Raw genomic sequence first — 17,500 nt, 5'->3', positions numbered from 1 at the left:
ATGATTGTTTTTATGATGATGATGATTATTATTAGTAGTATGATGATGACTAGTATTATTATTATGATGATGATGATGATGATGACGATGATGATGATTATTATTATTATATTATATTTTATTATTATTATTGATAAAGCCAACACTTTTAGCATTTTATGTTATTCAAAGAACAGTATAGAGCAGACAAAACGCCCACAAAATTCACAACGAAACCCCCAACCTGGCAACACAGAATGGTCATATCTTAAGATCCCTTACATCTCTGAACGACTCAATCGCAGGATCACTAACATTTTCCGAAGAGAAAACATCCCAGTACGCATTGCCCTCAAATCCTACACGCTCAGACAAGCCCTATCCCACACCTCCACGGAGCGCAAATGCACTAGAGACAAATGCCCTATCTCTAACACCGGATTATGTTTACGAAGAAATGCAGTGGACTAGCTGCCATCAACAATATATTGGTAGCACTACACGCTTCATCCACGACCGCGTAAGAGAACATATCAATAACGAAAACTCCTCTGTTAAAAATACATCTATTCCTGCCAGAACGAAGACTACAAAGGCATTGATGTCAAGATTATTATGAGCGAAAACCACCCCGATAATCTACGCCTCTATGAAGCACTTTACATTAGAAAGTACAAGCCCATACTCAATTCCCGAGAAGAATGTACTGAATTCGCAGACCTCCTATTTTAATATCCTATTTTATAGACGATTCCTAAGCGCTTTTAGAGGTCCCTTGTTTAGAGACACTCCATCATTAGAGCTTTGTATTCTACTCACAGTTCATTTCTATAGCTTTCATTCATACGTCACATCTTTTACACATTTCACCCTACACCTTCTTTTCATATATATATAGCGCGCGCGGAATATTTTCTCGTCCCTGATGATGCCATTGATCAGTGAAAGCTTGGATTTTAGTTTTTCCTTTTAAACAGCAGTTTAAGGCCTCAATAGAACAGTTTTGTATATAGTGGAGAAAGTGTTTCGATCACGTTTACAACAAAAGATGCTAATTGACGACAAGTTTCCTTTTCGTGTTTCCAGGTTTTCCTCATGCTTGCGTCGCTATTGATAGGCGGCCCGGCCTTAAGCAAAGGCGCCCTACTCGTTCGTTTAACATTTAACCCAAATAACTGTTCACTGTTTTCGAGCTGACAAAAACTTGAAATTTAGTCCCATGTAGGACGTGAGCATTTGGCGCTAGCATGTTGTTCACTCCAGCAATGTAAACAGAGTAGGAAGAGTGTTTTCCAGTATGGCCAGTAAGCTTCAAAATGTGTTCAACATCACAACTCATCAGGTAGAGTAATCTTTTAGTTAACGTTGCCCTAAAATATTGAATTTTATTTTTTACACGAACATTAATTTCTTTAGTATAGGTTTAAGTAAGAATGAAATCCGTACTTTCTGTGGAGCTGAGGCTAAACCGTTATATCATTTGCTCTATACCTACCTCTACTCGAGCTCCAGTGACTTCTGGAATAGTTTTATAATGGTTTGCAAAGCAATGATGAAAGAAAAAAAAATAGCATTTCCTTGCAAGATGTTGTGGTTGGCGTCTTGCAGACACGCTGATGCCCCTTACTCAACTATCTTCTTCTGATTGCAAAGCTCTATATATGGGACTGCAGAAAGAACCTGCTTATCCCTAACATTACTGGTTTAAACTAAAAGTTCGAAATAAATATCAGACTTAATTCAGTTCATAAGTCGTTCTAGTCGAAACAAAGGCATCTTTAAAAACAAATGGGAGAGCCTCGATATTCTGGTGAAAAAGCTATTAATCCTTACCTGTCTGTCGGAGTGATGCGTATAATCAGCATTTCAACATGTAATCATAGTTTTATTTTTTAGTTCTCGTACTTTAATTTGTAGTGCATCAAGTACGTGTCAAATGATGACAATTAAAAAAAAAGGGAGAACAAAAGATGCTAATTGACGACAAGTTCTCCTTTTGCGTCAGCAGGTTTTCCTCATGCTTGCTTTGATATTGAGAGGTGTCCTGGCCTTGAGCCACGATGCCCTACTCATTCGTTTAGCATTTTATATAATTTTTCACTGTGCTCGTGCTTGCAAAAGGTGAAATGTAGGACGTGGGCATTCGACGAGAAAAGTCAAAATTTCTCAAAAATTCACACCTTTCATACCAATTTTAAACCGGTTAAGAGTTTAATTATTCGTCCAAAGAGATTTGTGCAGAGGTTTCCTTTCCTTCTCGCTCTGCCAAAGAGGGTAATAAATAACAGTGATACAGTATCATTCACGGCAGAGTTGCTATTTTCAGATACAATTCTTGTTTGTCAGAACTAGGCGCGCACGGAATACATTTTTCCAGCAGTGGGATAGCTTATGGCATGCTGTCCACTGTTTCTAGCTGGGAAATACCCATTTTACTTTTAATAACTCTGTAATATATACTAAATTTAGCCAAACCTAAAAGCGGAAATCCCGTTCCTAAACACAGAAACCAATATAGTGTATATGGAAAAAATTATTCTTCTGCATAAAGTACAAAATTAGTTGTCATTAGTGTATACATTTTACAGTGGTCAAACAAGCCTTGCAAACAATAATCTAAGGCTATATTAAAATTAGATGCACAGTAATCTCTTTCACAAAATTTTCCGTTTGACTGACAATCTTCGCACCCTCTCTCCTTAATTAGAACATAGTTAATGCATGGAGATGGTTGTGCAACTTGCAAGAACACCCAACGTCAATTTTCGGACAATATCTGTTCGGAAGACGTCTTGAGATCTAGAATTTTCGGAACACTTGTCAAATTTATTGCTTGCCTGCCTGTCCTTGGATTTTCGAACTTCTAAAAAATGGTATAATTGCCCATTTTTAACGGATTTTTACCTTAAAAAGGTCACCTAGAGTTGTCGGGAGCCTTTTTACTGGCTAAAATTTTCGAAAAAGTAAGTTTTCATCCCTATACTTTTCTGACCACTAGACTTTCAGCTAGGAAATCCGAACAGATGAAATATTTGTACGGGATAAAAATATGCCTATATCTACAGTTTAAGTACTAAAATACGGTAAACAATGGTATGTTTAAGTGGTTTTGAACTAAATTCTCGTTGGGTGCCCCTGAACTTGGCAAGTCTTTTTGTTTCATGTTTTTGTCTGTAATTTTGGTCGTGACCGTGCACAAAACACACCTTGTTTCGAGAAGATAACCAATAAAATATTTGAATTAAATTATGCGCAATTAATTTGCTAACCCATAAGAAGCGAAAACAAAAGATTCTGCACTGTCACGGTCAATTCAATATCGACTGCGACAACATTATTCTCGCTTAGGTTTCATAACCAGCTGTCCATCGATTAACTATGGTTAGCACAACAGCAAAAATTACTAGCTGAACCCTCTGTTTAGTATAGTAGTACGCAGAATTCAATGTGTCCAGGGCCCAGGTAGAGGAATGGCCGCTTTAGCATGAGACAATAGTATTTCTTGTTAAAGCTGGTAGAAAAAGAACCGCTTTATCACCCCTGAATTTGAAAAGATTGTTGTACAGTTTCGTGTCGTTGGAAGTGTAAACGGTTCGACCATGGCGAACACGGTGGTGTACAAGTAGAAACAGCAACTAATTAAAGAAAACGCAAGGTCAATTTTTACAGCAATTTTGCCACCGTTTGAAAATGTAACACACCGAAAAAGATGGAGTTTGTTTGGTTTGAATAAAGTAATAAATGACCACTGAAGTTGCACGGTTTTATGTCAATGCTTTATTTAGATGTCCTTGACGATCTGGATTTTGTAACGCAGATGTTGGATTAAATGGCCAAATGAATAGTAAGAAACAGGACTTGTTAAAATCGGACCTTGTAAAGGAACTGAAACGGTGTAATATCAATGGCAATTACATTGAGGGGAAACATTTGTGTAGAAAACTCTTCTGGTGATAAAATTAAAATTCGGAAATGTGAGAGTATTTGCAATCCCTAACAATGCTTACAATGCAGCTACCCATGACATGGTCTTGCATCACTGTATTAGTTTCCTATGTTTCTATAATTTATTCGAAAGTTTACTCACACTTTGAACGAACTGAAACTCAGTTACAGTTATAAAAATCCAGCAAAAATAAACAATTGCAACCTTTTGGGGGGGGGGGGGGTTCTTCCAGAAAAATTGGGTAGGGGTGTGCGACCCGCCTCCCAAAACCCTTACCCTATTTATGACCAAAATCTGCGATTTGCCCTACCCTTAAATCAATACCCTGTTGCAGACCTGCCTTATAATTACTTCCCTAGTTCAGAGCAATGTTAAGGGCAATGTTTATCTGCTTTTATTAGGTAGGTTATATGATAAAGAAGTAGCTTCTAAATAAAAAACGAATTCAAGACTAGAGTGCAAAAATGGATACCCTATTTATGACCAAAATGGCGGAAAATAGACCAAAATCGATACCCTATTTATGACCAAAACGGCTGAAAAACCCCACCCTTTTGGGCCGCACATACCTATATAGCCCATATAAGGGAGTATTTCCCCCCCCGGCGGGGCCTTGTAAATACTTTCGGAAACACAAATGGTAAGTAAGCATCATTATTTATCCTGGTATTTTTAGAGCAGCTAGTAGCTAATATCTCCGAGCATCGAACAGAACAACTTTTAAGAATCCCAATTGGCCCGAGGCAAAACCAGTTGGCTATTTATGGGCTTTTCAGGGCCAATGAAACACAACGAACGGAACAGAACAACAACATCAACAACAAAAACTGTTAAGAATCCCGAGTGGCCGGAGGCAAACCAGTTGGCTATTTATAAGTGCAGCAAGGAAATTGAACCAGGGACTACCAGAAACAAATTCAACTAGTGACCGGATCGTTTCTTGAACCCGGGATCCCCGGATCTTAAGGCAAGCGCCCTAACAACTGAGCTGCACTGCCTACTAAAGGCGGTTATCTTCAATATTCTCTAACAACGGCTGCTGGTTGCGGACTGAGTCTGTCAATGCCTCATTGTCTGGCAAATCCTTTCTCGGAAAACTGCATGTGTGGCTGTGCAATTTTCCGGCGGCAATCGACAAATTGTTTACCTGAATGAAACCGTCCGTTTGCGACTCTTTTAATAATCACACCAAAGGATTTTCCTTTAGTCACTTTCTGGCTCCTTTGTGAGAAAACAGCCTTGAGACAAAGACGGACAAACGCTTTCTCTTAAGACGGTCTAACGCTTGATTGCACCGCCTGTGATGTGCACCGTGGCATATGACAAGATTATGTACTATCGCCCCTACCGTAAGTATTTAAGTATTTCGCAATTAGTCCATCGTGTTTTCGCTGATCAATTCTGGCGAACTATAATCGATTACTTCGATCCCTCTCACTCAAAGAATAGAGCTTAAATGACTGAAGAAGGACTAGTACATCGACACACCGTAACTTTGAGCAATGCTCTCCCCACTACGGCGTTTATAAACGTATGTTTTCGAGAGTATTGTGTTCACGTTATATATTATTCTTCGGCCATTCTCTTCATCTTCATCTATATAAAAGTCCCTTTTTGACTTCTTCTACGTCATCATAACCCAGGACCCACTTGCGGGCATTTGGTGTGACAACGCCATCATTTTCCGATCATTCCCTTCGCGCTTACAGCTTTCAAGTCGAGAATTTTCCTGGTAACAAACAATACATGTGTTGCTCTATACGCGCAAGCTACAATGATGCCTCCTCGGAGGCAAAATCCTTGCGGGGCAATTAAAAAGTCAAGCTAGGCGTAGTAATTCACTTACTCCACTGCAATGTTACAGCCAAAAAAGGCAGCTCACGACTGGACATCCATTTCACACAAAAAGCTTAGAAATGGAAAGGTATTAATATAGTGTGGACAGTCACCACAGTAATTATGAATTCGGTTCCAAATTAAGCAACCCTAGCCGGCCAGAATACTGCGTGACAAACAAGACAAACGATTTTTATAACTCAATCGCTGTTAGAAATTTTGCCGAAAATCACAGGTTCGAGCTTATCAAACCGCTTTTTAAAGTCTTATCTGGCCAAAAAGATTCTAAACTGTCCCAAACATTGCTTACAGTTGCATTCGTTGCAGATAATTGTAACGCAATCCAATAGAAATTGTTCCTTTAATATATATTATTAGATTTAGCCAAGCCTAAAGGCGGAACTCCCGTTTCTAACCCCAGAAAGCAATATAGTGTATGCAAGTTATTATGCTTCTGCAGTAAAGTGCAAAATTAATCGTCATGATCATGCCGCCGGAAAACATCAAAGTATCTGAAACGTTTAAGATGTTGTCTCGCGACTAAAACGAAATCTGGTTTTATATAATTAAGTGTATTGGGACCCTAATAGTTACTGTCTCCTTACAAACAGAGGCACTCAAGACGTTTAGCTTTCTCTAATTTACAATTTCGCAAGGCTCTGGTGACCAATAACAGAGTGAATATTATTATACCTCGGGCATTTCATGGGTTTGTTATTGCCAGAAATGTTACGACGAAAAACGGCCGGCGACCAGACATTTATAGAACATTTCCATTTATGGCATTCGCAACGACGGCCTTTAGTAATCTATCTCATTTTCTTCAAATGATTATTAGTTTTAATACAGATAAGTCTTTTAGCATTGAAGGGAGCAGAAGAGTGTGACAGGGCCACTTTAACATTTTGTTTATAGTCCTTCTAAGCAACAAACTTACCCATATTTGAAGCGAGTTCCGAATTAATGTCTTCTTACAAGCTACATTGAATTTATAGATGACGTTCTCTGAGTCGTGGTCCTTTGCTTAAGCTCCCTCTGTAAATCCTGACTGGCAAACTAATTCATTTCACTGAAGGTACACACACACACGATATACCTTATTCCTGAATCTTCTTATTCATTGCTTTTGCCAGATTTAATTTCCTAACCTTTCTGAAGAATGCGTCTTGTTAAGCACTGAAAGGCGTCTTGCAATTTTATTTAAGTTTCAATTTTTAATGTGGGCTGAACACATTGTTAGTATCAAATTAAATGTTTCGCAATTTCTTCATTTTCCGTATTTGCCTAAACAATATTTTTTCTCTCTTCTTTAAAGACAGTCATTGTTCCACAATACCAAAGACCTTTTCTCTCTCATACTTCTATCAAGAAATCAATACCACAGGCTAAAACTGTGTGTAAGGTCACACCGAGATTTTTTTAGTGAGGAAAATGTCGTGATGCTAGCGTTCAGACCATCATTGCCCCGTAATTACTGTAGTCCTCGCTAATAGAAATAATTGCTTTCGCATTAAAAAAAAAGAGGTCACAATCTGAACTGCATGGTTACCCAGCTCAGGTGGAAAAATGTTTTTGGGCGCACATTGTTGATGAAAACTTCATGAAAAGTAAAGATATTTAGGCAAAAGAGGTTACATAGCTTCCATTGCTATTTTCGATAATCTTTTAAAGAACATTAATTCCCAAGACACTTTGCGGGCGTTCCTTCACTAAATTACTTAGTTGCCTATTGTTCGACCAGCACTACTCATCATATTGCATTTGCACCGGCATAGAGGTGTGTAATCTAGATCAAACTTTGCAAATTTGCATCTGAAACATCCTCGCTTACATGATCATTTCATTAACTTTTGACACTTCTGGGATGGTCATCCACACTGGCTTCCACTCATCACCAATTTTGCAGCAGCCAGAAGCCCATTACCCGGAGCCTCCATCTTCCATATTAACCCTCTGAGTCAACCTTGTCCCGTATCTTTTTATTTTTAGAAGCAACTCGCATGGGGTTTTTGCGAGTGTTTTCACAATAGCCAATCGTAAGAGACCTATTGTCGGCCCCTGAATAAATCTAGTGCAGGACACCCGAAACACAAAGGTATTTCAAAATGATGAAAAGATATAGCAGTTACAAAAATCAAAAGATATGGGACCTATAATACGTATGGAGGTTCCAGCTAATGGGCTCCTGCGCCAGCCAAATACAGCGGGAGAACGAATATCCTGGTTGTTCAGGCCAGTAGTGGTCCACGTGCCTTCTTTCAGTAGGGGATTCTAAAGACATAATGATAAATGCATTTTCACGACCATTTCGCGTATTGTAGCTGAAAATGCAACGTTTTTATGCCGAATATACTTAGCCCAATATTAGCCCAATATTAGCCCAATGCTGTAGCCATCAGTACACCTTTTAGGATATAAAAATATAAAGGAAGGCTAATTTTATCATTTATAAAATGGCACAATCATTTTTGGTTTACTAGCAGTGCCTTGTCACTAATGCTATGGTTTGGAGAAACAATAGTTGTTATCTCAGTGTCCCGTTTTATAGATCTAGTTTATGTTTATTTAATGAAATCGGTATTCTCCTTCTCCTTTCACGTGGTAAAAAAACAAATCGAAATGTGGTTTAGCGTGGTCTGTACTCTTATCGACAACGAATACGCCTCATTACTCTTTTACCAAACATTTTTACTTATTGTTTCTGCATGTTGAGCGAGTTTGCAAAAGTCATTGAAAGGAAAGTCTGACGCGTACAAGGAGGTGACTTCAGATTAAATCTAAATCCGGATTTCTGAGATTCATCAGTTCAGCGTTTTTTTGGGAAAAATTTTGAAAAAAAGTATTTTTGACAAGCGGTTTCCCGTGCAAAAATGATACACAACAGCTACTGTACGTGACAGTTCAGCCCAAATGTTTTTCTCGCGCCATTTTTACCGTACGATCGAAAAAATGAATAGGTCGAAAATAGTTAGGTCTCATGCAAATTTCACAACAGAAAGTTTCTTGACAGCAATAATATTGTTATCACTTTCCCTAAAGAGAATAAAGCATGTTTTTCTTCATTTCTTTTTATCGATCTTTAAGGTATTATTTACTGATGACATTTTCAATTAAGAATTTCTCCAAAACAAACTTAACCACTATTTTTTGTTGTTTTTAAAATTTGCACGCACCTCTGAGTTTATTGTTTGCGGTGTCATGGAAAATAATATCCTGTTTCGGATTTTGCGTTTTTTGACGCTGAAGAATCCCGTTATCAGAATTCCTTTTTTGGACTTTCCCAAAAAAACGCATCTATAGATAAGCTCGGACATCTGTGCGCTTATTGAAATGTTCTGAATGGCTCCGGCTACTAGAATGCAGCTGGTTTTAGTTTCCCAGTGAATACATTACTGTCTTTTCCATTTTTTGATTTTGTTGAAACATCACTGTTAAGTTTTAAACTTCAGTTTAACCGACGGCACTCATTAACTTAGCGGACCTCTGGGGCCTGTGGGGGGGGGGGGGGGGGGTGCGAACGCACCCTGTGCACACCCTTAGTTACGAGCCTGCACAGTAGTTGTGGTGGTTATGGTGGTGACAGTGATCATATTGGTCACAATAGCTGTGTTGATCATGGTGGTCGTGGTGGTCACAGTAGTTGTGGTGGTCAAGGTAGTCACAGTAGTTGTGGTGGTTGGTCACAGTAGTTGTTCGTGGTGGTTATGGTGGTCACAGTAGTTGTGGTGGTCATGGTTGTCACAGTAGTTGTGGTGGTCATGGTAGTTGTGGTGGTTATGGTGGTCACAGTGATCGTAGTGGTCACAGCAGTTATGGTGGTTATGGTGGTGACAGTGATCTGTAGTGGTCACAGTAGTTGTGGTGGTCATGGTGGTCACAGTGGTCACAGTAGTTGTGGTGGTCGTAGTGGTCACAGTAGGTGTGGTGGTTATGGTGGTGACAGTGATCATAGTGGTCACAGTAGTTGTGGTGGTCGTGGTGGTCACAGTAGTTGTGGAGGTTAACTCTAGGGTAAAATACAGATGGAAGCTCCGGGTAATGGACTCCTGGTTCCATTTATTATCTGGCACTCCCTCGTGAAATACCTTTTTGCTAATTTTCTAAGCTGACTGATAGGAGTCGTTTACGAGTAACCATTCTTGTTGGCCCTTTTCCTTGACTGATACAAATGTTGCACTGTTTGTCGTTAGAGGCAGCTGCAAAAATCTTAGCTAAGGTTAAACAGCTTAAAACTGATGGTTAGCCTTAATTTTTAGCCGCCTCCTCCACTCGCTAAGTACTGTTTGTTGTTAGAGGCAGCTGCAAAAATCTTATCTCTAATTAAACAGCATTAAACTGATGGTTAGCCTTGATTTTCAGCCGCCTCCTCCACTCGCTAAGTCACTTGAGGAGAGAGGCGACTGAAATTCAGGCTAACTCATGGGTAGGAACATTTTTTTGGCATAAAAATTCACTGGTAGGGATCACTTTTTCCACACCGAAAAGAAACTACAAACCTACAATAGCAACAAATAACAACAACAAATGGTCAGTTGTCTTTTAAGATACTTGAAAAAAACATGGAACTCTGTGCCCTATTTGTAAAGATCCCTTTATAAAAAAAAACAAACTTAACTGACTCCCTTAATAAGAGGTTTTGTCAAACAGTGCAGATGAAAACAGTTGCTCACATCTTGAACGTAATGACAGTCAAAATGACAGCCAGCCAGATATCAATACTTTCCACACGATTTCTTCAGGTCAGATGACTGGGACAATGAAATCAACAGAAATCTAGACATCAATTAAATTTAATCATACCACAACCTAGAGAGTCCTGCAAAGCAACACAGAGCTGAAAAAGAGAGAGTATCACCATCTACCAGACAAACCATTGCTCCAGGTGTGGACAACGAAGTCACAGAAGAATCCATGGCTCTCGTATCACATGTCAGAGGTTAAAACTTCTGTTGTCTCAAGACCCTCCGCGTTTTTAGAGGAATTGCCCTTAAGCGAAAAACAGTAAACGAAAAATGTTATCAGTTTAAAATTTACAACTTTTAGGTCTTCAACGGTGTGACCGAAACACGAAAAACATGGTTTGGCAAAGATAACTCATGGAAACGACATAAACAAATAAATTCATGCCTAAAATAAGCTTACCTCTTTTGACTTTCTCGTTGGAAACAACTCGGAACTACTGTTTAGTTTTTCTGTCGAGTCCATGTTGAGCGTGAGATCTTGATCATCAAAAGGTACAAAATAACTTTTCCTTCACCGCCAAATAAACTAAAAATAAAGGGCTCAAAAGCTCGAATCAAATGTGTTCGAAGCAGAGCTTGCGCACTCATTTTGCCGCGGTGTCCGCAACGTCACTTCCACTCTTTCGCCACTGAGCAAGCGGAAATCATATCAAGGACGAGCAACGGGATAAATAGCAGGAAAGAATACGAGAGAAGAGGCGACGAAATTTGAGAAATTTAAGCCAAGCCAATCCTCGAGAGGAGCCGAAGAAGGAGAAGAAGAGAAAATCAACTTAAAGCTGAGAGAAATAGAGCGAGAGACAAAACACTTATTTACAACGGTCAGCTTTCAGGTAAGCTTAATGGTTTCCTTCTTTAATAATAAGCTTATATGCCTCGCTGCCTCACGCATTTTGTAAAACTAGCAACAAAAAAAAAAAAAAAAAAAAAAAAAAAGGAGAAGGCCAGAAAACGTTTGCAATTCCGTGTTGGCAGAGATCCTTACACATTTCAACAATCACATTTACAGGTTTTTTGTGTGAACTGGGTGTCCAGTTGTGAGATTCTTTGTTTGACTGTGAAATTGCAGTCGAGTAAGCAAATTTACTGCACTTTAGTAAGTAGTAAGATTTTTGCTGTTGTTCTGATCGGGAGAGAGAGTGAGAGAGTAAAGATTGTTAGTCAAATAGAAAATGTTATGAAAGAGATTACTGTGCATGCATATGTAATTTCAGTTTTAGTTTTTGATTTAAATTGTTGGTTATTGCTTGCAAGGCTTGTTTCTTTACCGCTGTCTGCTCAGAGGTGTTTGATCTGCTTGATCACTGTAAACTGTACACACTTGTGACGATTAATTTTGTACTTAATGCAAAGGCATAATTATCTCCAGAAACACTATATTGCTTTCTGGAGTGAGAAGCGGGAGCTGCGCTATTAGGCTTGGCTAAATATATACATTAAAATAGTATTAAACATATAGTTGGTATGATCAGATCAACTGTTACAGCATTTCCTATTTTTCAGAACTAGGAGCGCACAGAATTAATTTTTACTAGCAGTGGCGTAATGCTGTCCACTTTGACCCATTTTACGTTTAACAACTCTGTGTACAGCTACAGATAAAGCAATAGACGTTGTCTTACATCCTGGCAAAAGCAGTTTGCTCACTCGCTGACTTCCGCAAGTCAAGTCAAATCAATTTTTACTGAAACTCTCACAAATACGATAAACAGTCGGGAAAATAACAGAACAAATTATACGACCAATTACACAGAAAAACAAAAAAAGAAAGAAAAGAAAACTACGTAAAGTACAAAATAGAGGGTCTATATGGGGGAATAGCTTTCACGGCTAATGGTTAAAAAAAAAAAAAGCCTTTTCACGGCTAATGATTTTTTTTTTCTTTTTCTGTCACGGTTAACTTAGATGAAAAAGAAAGAAACGTCCCTCCTTGAAAATGGAACTTTTCCGTTTTTGCTTTTTGGGGTTCTCTGTTTTAGTTAGTAGGGTCTTAGTATACATAACACATATTAAATAGAATAAGTCATTGGTCATCAGAATGTGACTTACATTTTTGTCGAGACCTCCAACTAATAGTCTTCCCCCGCGGCCGTTTTAGTGTCGTCACGTAACGATTCTGCCTCCCTTGTGGGGAGGATCGTTGCGTGACGACACTTTTCAAAATAAAATTTTAAAAAAATCAAATAATGCTTTTAATTTTTTTCCCGGCTAAAGGTTACTTTTTTTCATTTTCACGCCTAAGGATTAACTTCTGATAACGTTTCTCGGCTAAAAAGGTGTTAACCCCATTGAGACCCTCAATATACCCTGTGCATTAATTTTCGGCGCAAGGACATCTTTTATTGTTTTGAAGTTTGACTAAATTAGCGTGACACTGCCCCTTTAATGAGCTAATCAAGTAGGTGACCCAAACGAACTATTTACCTCACCACAGTTAATTATCCTTGAATAAAATAATAACAGCAATATCAGACGAGTTATTTTATTGTACTCCCTAATTTTTTCATAACTGCAGAGCTTAAAAATTCCGTTGAATGCAAAGTTCTTTAAAAGTAGTACAAACTGCTACACCCATGTTGACTCTTACTGAGACAACTCGAATATTTGCACCAGGCCATCATCGTTCAGGTGGCCACCAGAGGCACCCGAACAATTCCAACCACCGCAATACGATCCTCCTCCTCCTCCTTCGGCTTGTTCCCTTTAAAGCAATACGTAGTTGAATAAATAATTTGGTTAAAAAGGATTACTCCATGAAGCTTTTTCGCCGTATCCTCTAACACAGAATTTCCATTTTCCTAGCCATGGTTCATTATTCGCAAACAAAATGATTACAATAATATGAAAGAAGTTATCCCATTATATTAAGTCTAAATTTTCCCCTAACTGCAAATATTAAATGTTCCATCTAAATGCAAAGGTCTTGAAACGTTGTACAAAGTGTTACAGTGCATACCCATTTTGCCTCTTGCTAAGACAACTCGAATATTTGCACCAGGCCATCATCATTCAGGTTGCCACCAGATGCACCCGAACAATTCCAGCCACGGCAATATGAACCTCCACCCCCTCCGGCTTGCCATTGGTGAGTGCCGCTTCCTCCACCAGAGTAACCACCTCCACCTCCTGATGCTCCATTATCTTCAGAGCCCCCTCCCCCACCACCAAATCCCCAAACTGCACCAGGGGGTGGTCCACCATTTAAACCACTATTCATTGCCCCTGCTCGTCCTCCTACCCAGCCCTGATCACGTGATCCACCCCTTTCACCATGACTTTCTCCTGCCCTGGCACACCCCTGCGCTAACCATCCCGCGCCAACTCCCCCATGATAACTAGCACCTGCACTGTTGCACTGACCGGGCTGTCCCCCTGTTCCCCCGATTCTGCTATTAGACGATACTTTCCCTACGCTACTAGAGCCATTATTACCCACCTGACCATCCGACCCGTTATATCCACCAGATGCACCCCCACCCCCTCCAGCAGCCAGCAAAAGCACATTACTTATTGTATAAACAAAACTCCCTCCCCCTCCCCCTGTACCAGCGTTGTCCTCCACAGACAACCCTAGTTCAGCTGCAGTCATGTTAGTTGATTGCCCTCCTTTCACCTCCACAGAATCTCCTCCTCTCTGTCCCACCACAATATTCAGCACTGTCCCTTTATTCAGCGTAAACGTTCCCTCTTTCAAGGCTCCTTTGCCTCCGTAGTAAATTCCTGAGCTGTCCCCGTAGTTATACGAGTGGGTTCCTCCTCGACCGCCGCAAGCTTTGATCATGTAACGACCATTTCTTGGAACAGTGAATTGCTGAATTATGCCAAATCTTCCTTTGGCACCATTTGTTGTTATATTTGAGAAACCTAAAGGACAATTTTAGTGAAGTGATCAGTTGGTGAAGAAGCCATTCACAGGTTATTATGCCATGTAAAATGCTTCGCCGAACATGTGCGAATGTATCCAAAATGTTACGAAGTAATTAATTCATTGAGTGGTCGGATTTGGAATAATTGCCTTAAAATAGGATCAACTCTTATGATTTCATCTTTCGTGGTTTCGTCTGTGTCGTTTTCGTAATATTAATTCGCACGCATTATGCAATCGATACGATTCTCAGTCGATGCAGGAAGAAGTCAAAATCACCATAAAATAGCGTAATAGTAAAATAACAAACTCCTAATTGAAAGGTTTAAGATATAACCCCGATGCTCCCCTTTTCCTCAAGTCCACATTCAAGGTAACTGGTCTGCATACCAAAGCTTGTGCATTCGACCTTAATTTATCCCAGAAACAAATCCGGTAAGTGCTTATTGTACCGCAACTCTCTTTAATTGCCTCGAAGCTAATCTTAAACAGCTGGCTTTTCAATCATTTTCTACCATTTTCTTTTCATCATGGCTAAGTTAATCCTCATTTTTCACTCTAGTTTCTAAAAATGTTAATCATCGTGAAGAATTAATGTGCTATAACTGTAGTTTCCTCCTACGTTTTCTTTTTTACTTTTTATATTCTCTTTTTTTTAGGTATTTAAACTTTCTTTATGCTATTATATTATCTTGCATCGTGCTAGGATTTACGCTTCTAATTTAGACCTGGTGCCACCAAGGAACACGATTTGCCTTTGGAAAGTGGCCAAAAGTGGTCGTGAGAGCTATTTAGATAAGTACAGGTTTTTCCATTTCCAGTGTATCCAGCTTCACAAAAACACACATAAGATCCTTCGGTATTCTGGCATTTTGCGTTGACGTGACAGGGTGAAGGCGATGAACTGCATTCGTTAAAATCTTCAACAAAAATACAAGCTTATTTAGCATAGGGGGAGTTGATCACTCGCTCTCTAGTTTTTACGAGAAATATTAAGTTTACATATGCTGTTTTATCCTGGTCTTAATGCTTCTTGGTGGACCCTTTTCGGGGAGGCAGTGTGGCCCATATATAGGTTAAGGCGCTTGCCTTGAGATAGAGAGATCCCGGGTTCATTCTATCCTAGAAATCCCTAGTTCAAAACTTCTCGGCTGTAGTTATAAATCGGGAGAAATTCAATTTCAGCTTCGCGTTCGAGGTGGACCTCCAGGAACAATCCATGTTATCAGTGTATGTTAATTTATTGTTTGACCTTATTATCCCACCAGCTTGGCTCGTTTGGGTCAAGAATCAATATTAATAAGTTAGTCAGAGAAGAATGTGAGACTGTTACAGTGGGTGCTGTGGAGAGACAGCAATTAAATACATTGAATAATCATAAGAATAACAATAGTAATAATAATGATAAAAAATAACAATAATAATAATAATAATAATAAATATTTACAATTTTAAACTATATACCGACATTATTTACAAATTTTAAAAACTAAATTATATGTTAACGATAGAAAACTATTTACGATATGTGAATAATTTATAAATTGGGAAAAGACAATTAAGCATTACTAAAGAAAAAGCTAATCAAAAAAAAACTAACTCATAATAGTAATAATAACAAGTTAAAATGATGATCTAAAACATAATGGTCTAAAAACGTACTGTACATAAAAATGGTTTTGTATCAAAGAGAAAAATCAGTCAGGCGAAAGCATAAAACATTCGTTAATAAATTATTATGTCAGTCCAGCAAGTCCCTTCTCTATCTCTAAGTCATTCTCCTGTATATTTGTCTTTCTTCTCCGTGACCTTGTTCCCCTCAAACAAACTAGGGCAGTCCGCAGGATGGCGAAGGACACTTTCGTTCGAATCCATGCGATTGTTGTTGCATAGTCCTCCTGCTTCTTTGAAGAGATGAGCTCAGTAATAATAATAATAACAATAACAATAACAATAACAATAACAATAACAATAACAATAACAATAACAATAACAATAACAAAAGCAATAATAATAATAATAATAATAATAATATTAATAATAATGATAATAATGATAATGATAATAACAGTAATAATGTTTCTTATTTTTTTCTCTGTTGTATTAAAAAAAAGTGATACACCAAGAATTTGATTACAATCCCGTACTCCTTATTTCCTGACTAAAATTAAAAGGTGCAAGTTACCTGAGCATGATTTTCCACTACCAGTGTATCCTGGCTTGCAAGTGCAGTGGTAAGAGCCAAGAGTATTGTAGCATGACGCGTTTATGTGACAGACGGGGGAGGAAGTATTGCATTCATTAATATCTACAACAAAAAGGGGCAAAAGTTTCACTCAAATCGTCATCCTCTGCTGACCTCTCACTGTGAATCTAAAGTTTGAGGTGAAAAGATGATGTAGAAGAAAAGAAGATGGAGTAAGAGTATGGAGTGGAAGGAACGAAGCAGAAAAGGAAGAATAATAAAAATAAAAATAATAATTTAATTCTTAAAAACGCATAATACAGAACGTGTCTATGCTTTTTGCATGAAATATGAAATAAAGCTATATATGTTGTGGTTTAACTTTGTTCTTGGTTTGAATTGTTTTTAAACCGGTTCATATTTTTCAAACCAGTTTAAATCTTCTAAACTGGCTTTATTTTTATCAACTGTCTTTCTTTTTTGGGGGTGTAGTTTAGAAAAACAGGGGCTTGGTTTTTTAGGGGGTCTAAAAAGAACTAGATATATTTTCCTCTCTTCAACTCACCTATCCCTCCCTGATCCTCTCCAGTACCTCTAACCTACCCCACCCTTCTTTCACACATCAATCCCCCCCTTATGCCCACCCCCTCTACACACAGACATTTCCTCTTTCTCAAGAGTTTTCTGTATTCTCACCAGAACTTTATCTTGAACTCCCTACCTCTAAATCTGCTGCCTACTCCTTAATCCATATGACCACGCAAGCAATTGATGCAAATTCAGAGTAATTATAAATGAATATGTTATTATTCACCTTAGGCCACTCTTGGTCAAAAGTTTGATTTATACAAAAATGTGCAATACGACACGAGAGGCACATATGGCAGAGTCACATTTGCGTAAATGAAATCGATTTCTACAAAGAAATAGAGGAATTGAAAGGCCAC

General features: G+C 38.6%; 1 pseudogene; it reads right to left on the bottom strand.

The window, feature by feature from the left end:
• Positions 1-13,106: 13,106 nt before the first annotated feature.
• LOC138031960 (PE-PGRS family protein PE_PGRS5-like) overlaps positions 13,107-17,500 on the bottom strand; it is a 30,054-nt pseudogene continuing 25,660 nt past the window's right edge.

This window comes from Montipora capricornis, chromosome 14 (assembly GCF_036669925.1).
Source record: "Montipora capricornis isolate CH-2021 chromosome 14, ASM3666992v2, whole genome shotgun sequence".
In the NCBI taxonomy this organism is placed as follows: Eukaryota; Metazoa; Cnidaria; class Anthozoa; order Scleractinia; family Acroporidae; genus Montipora; species Montipora capricornis.
Note: the sequence above shows the minus strand (reverse complement) of the source record. Positions and strands in the feature narration are given on the sequence as shown.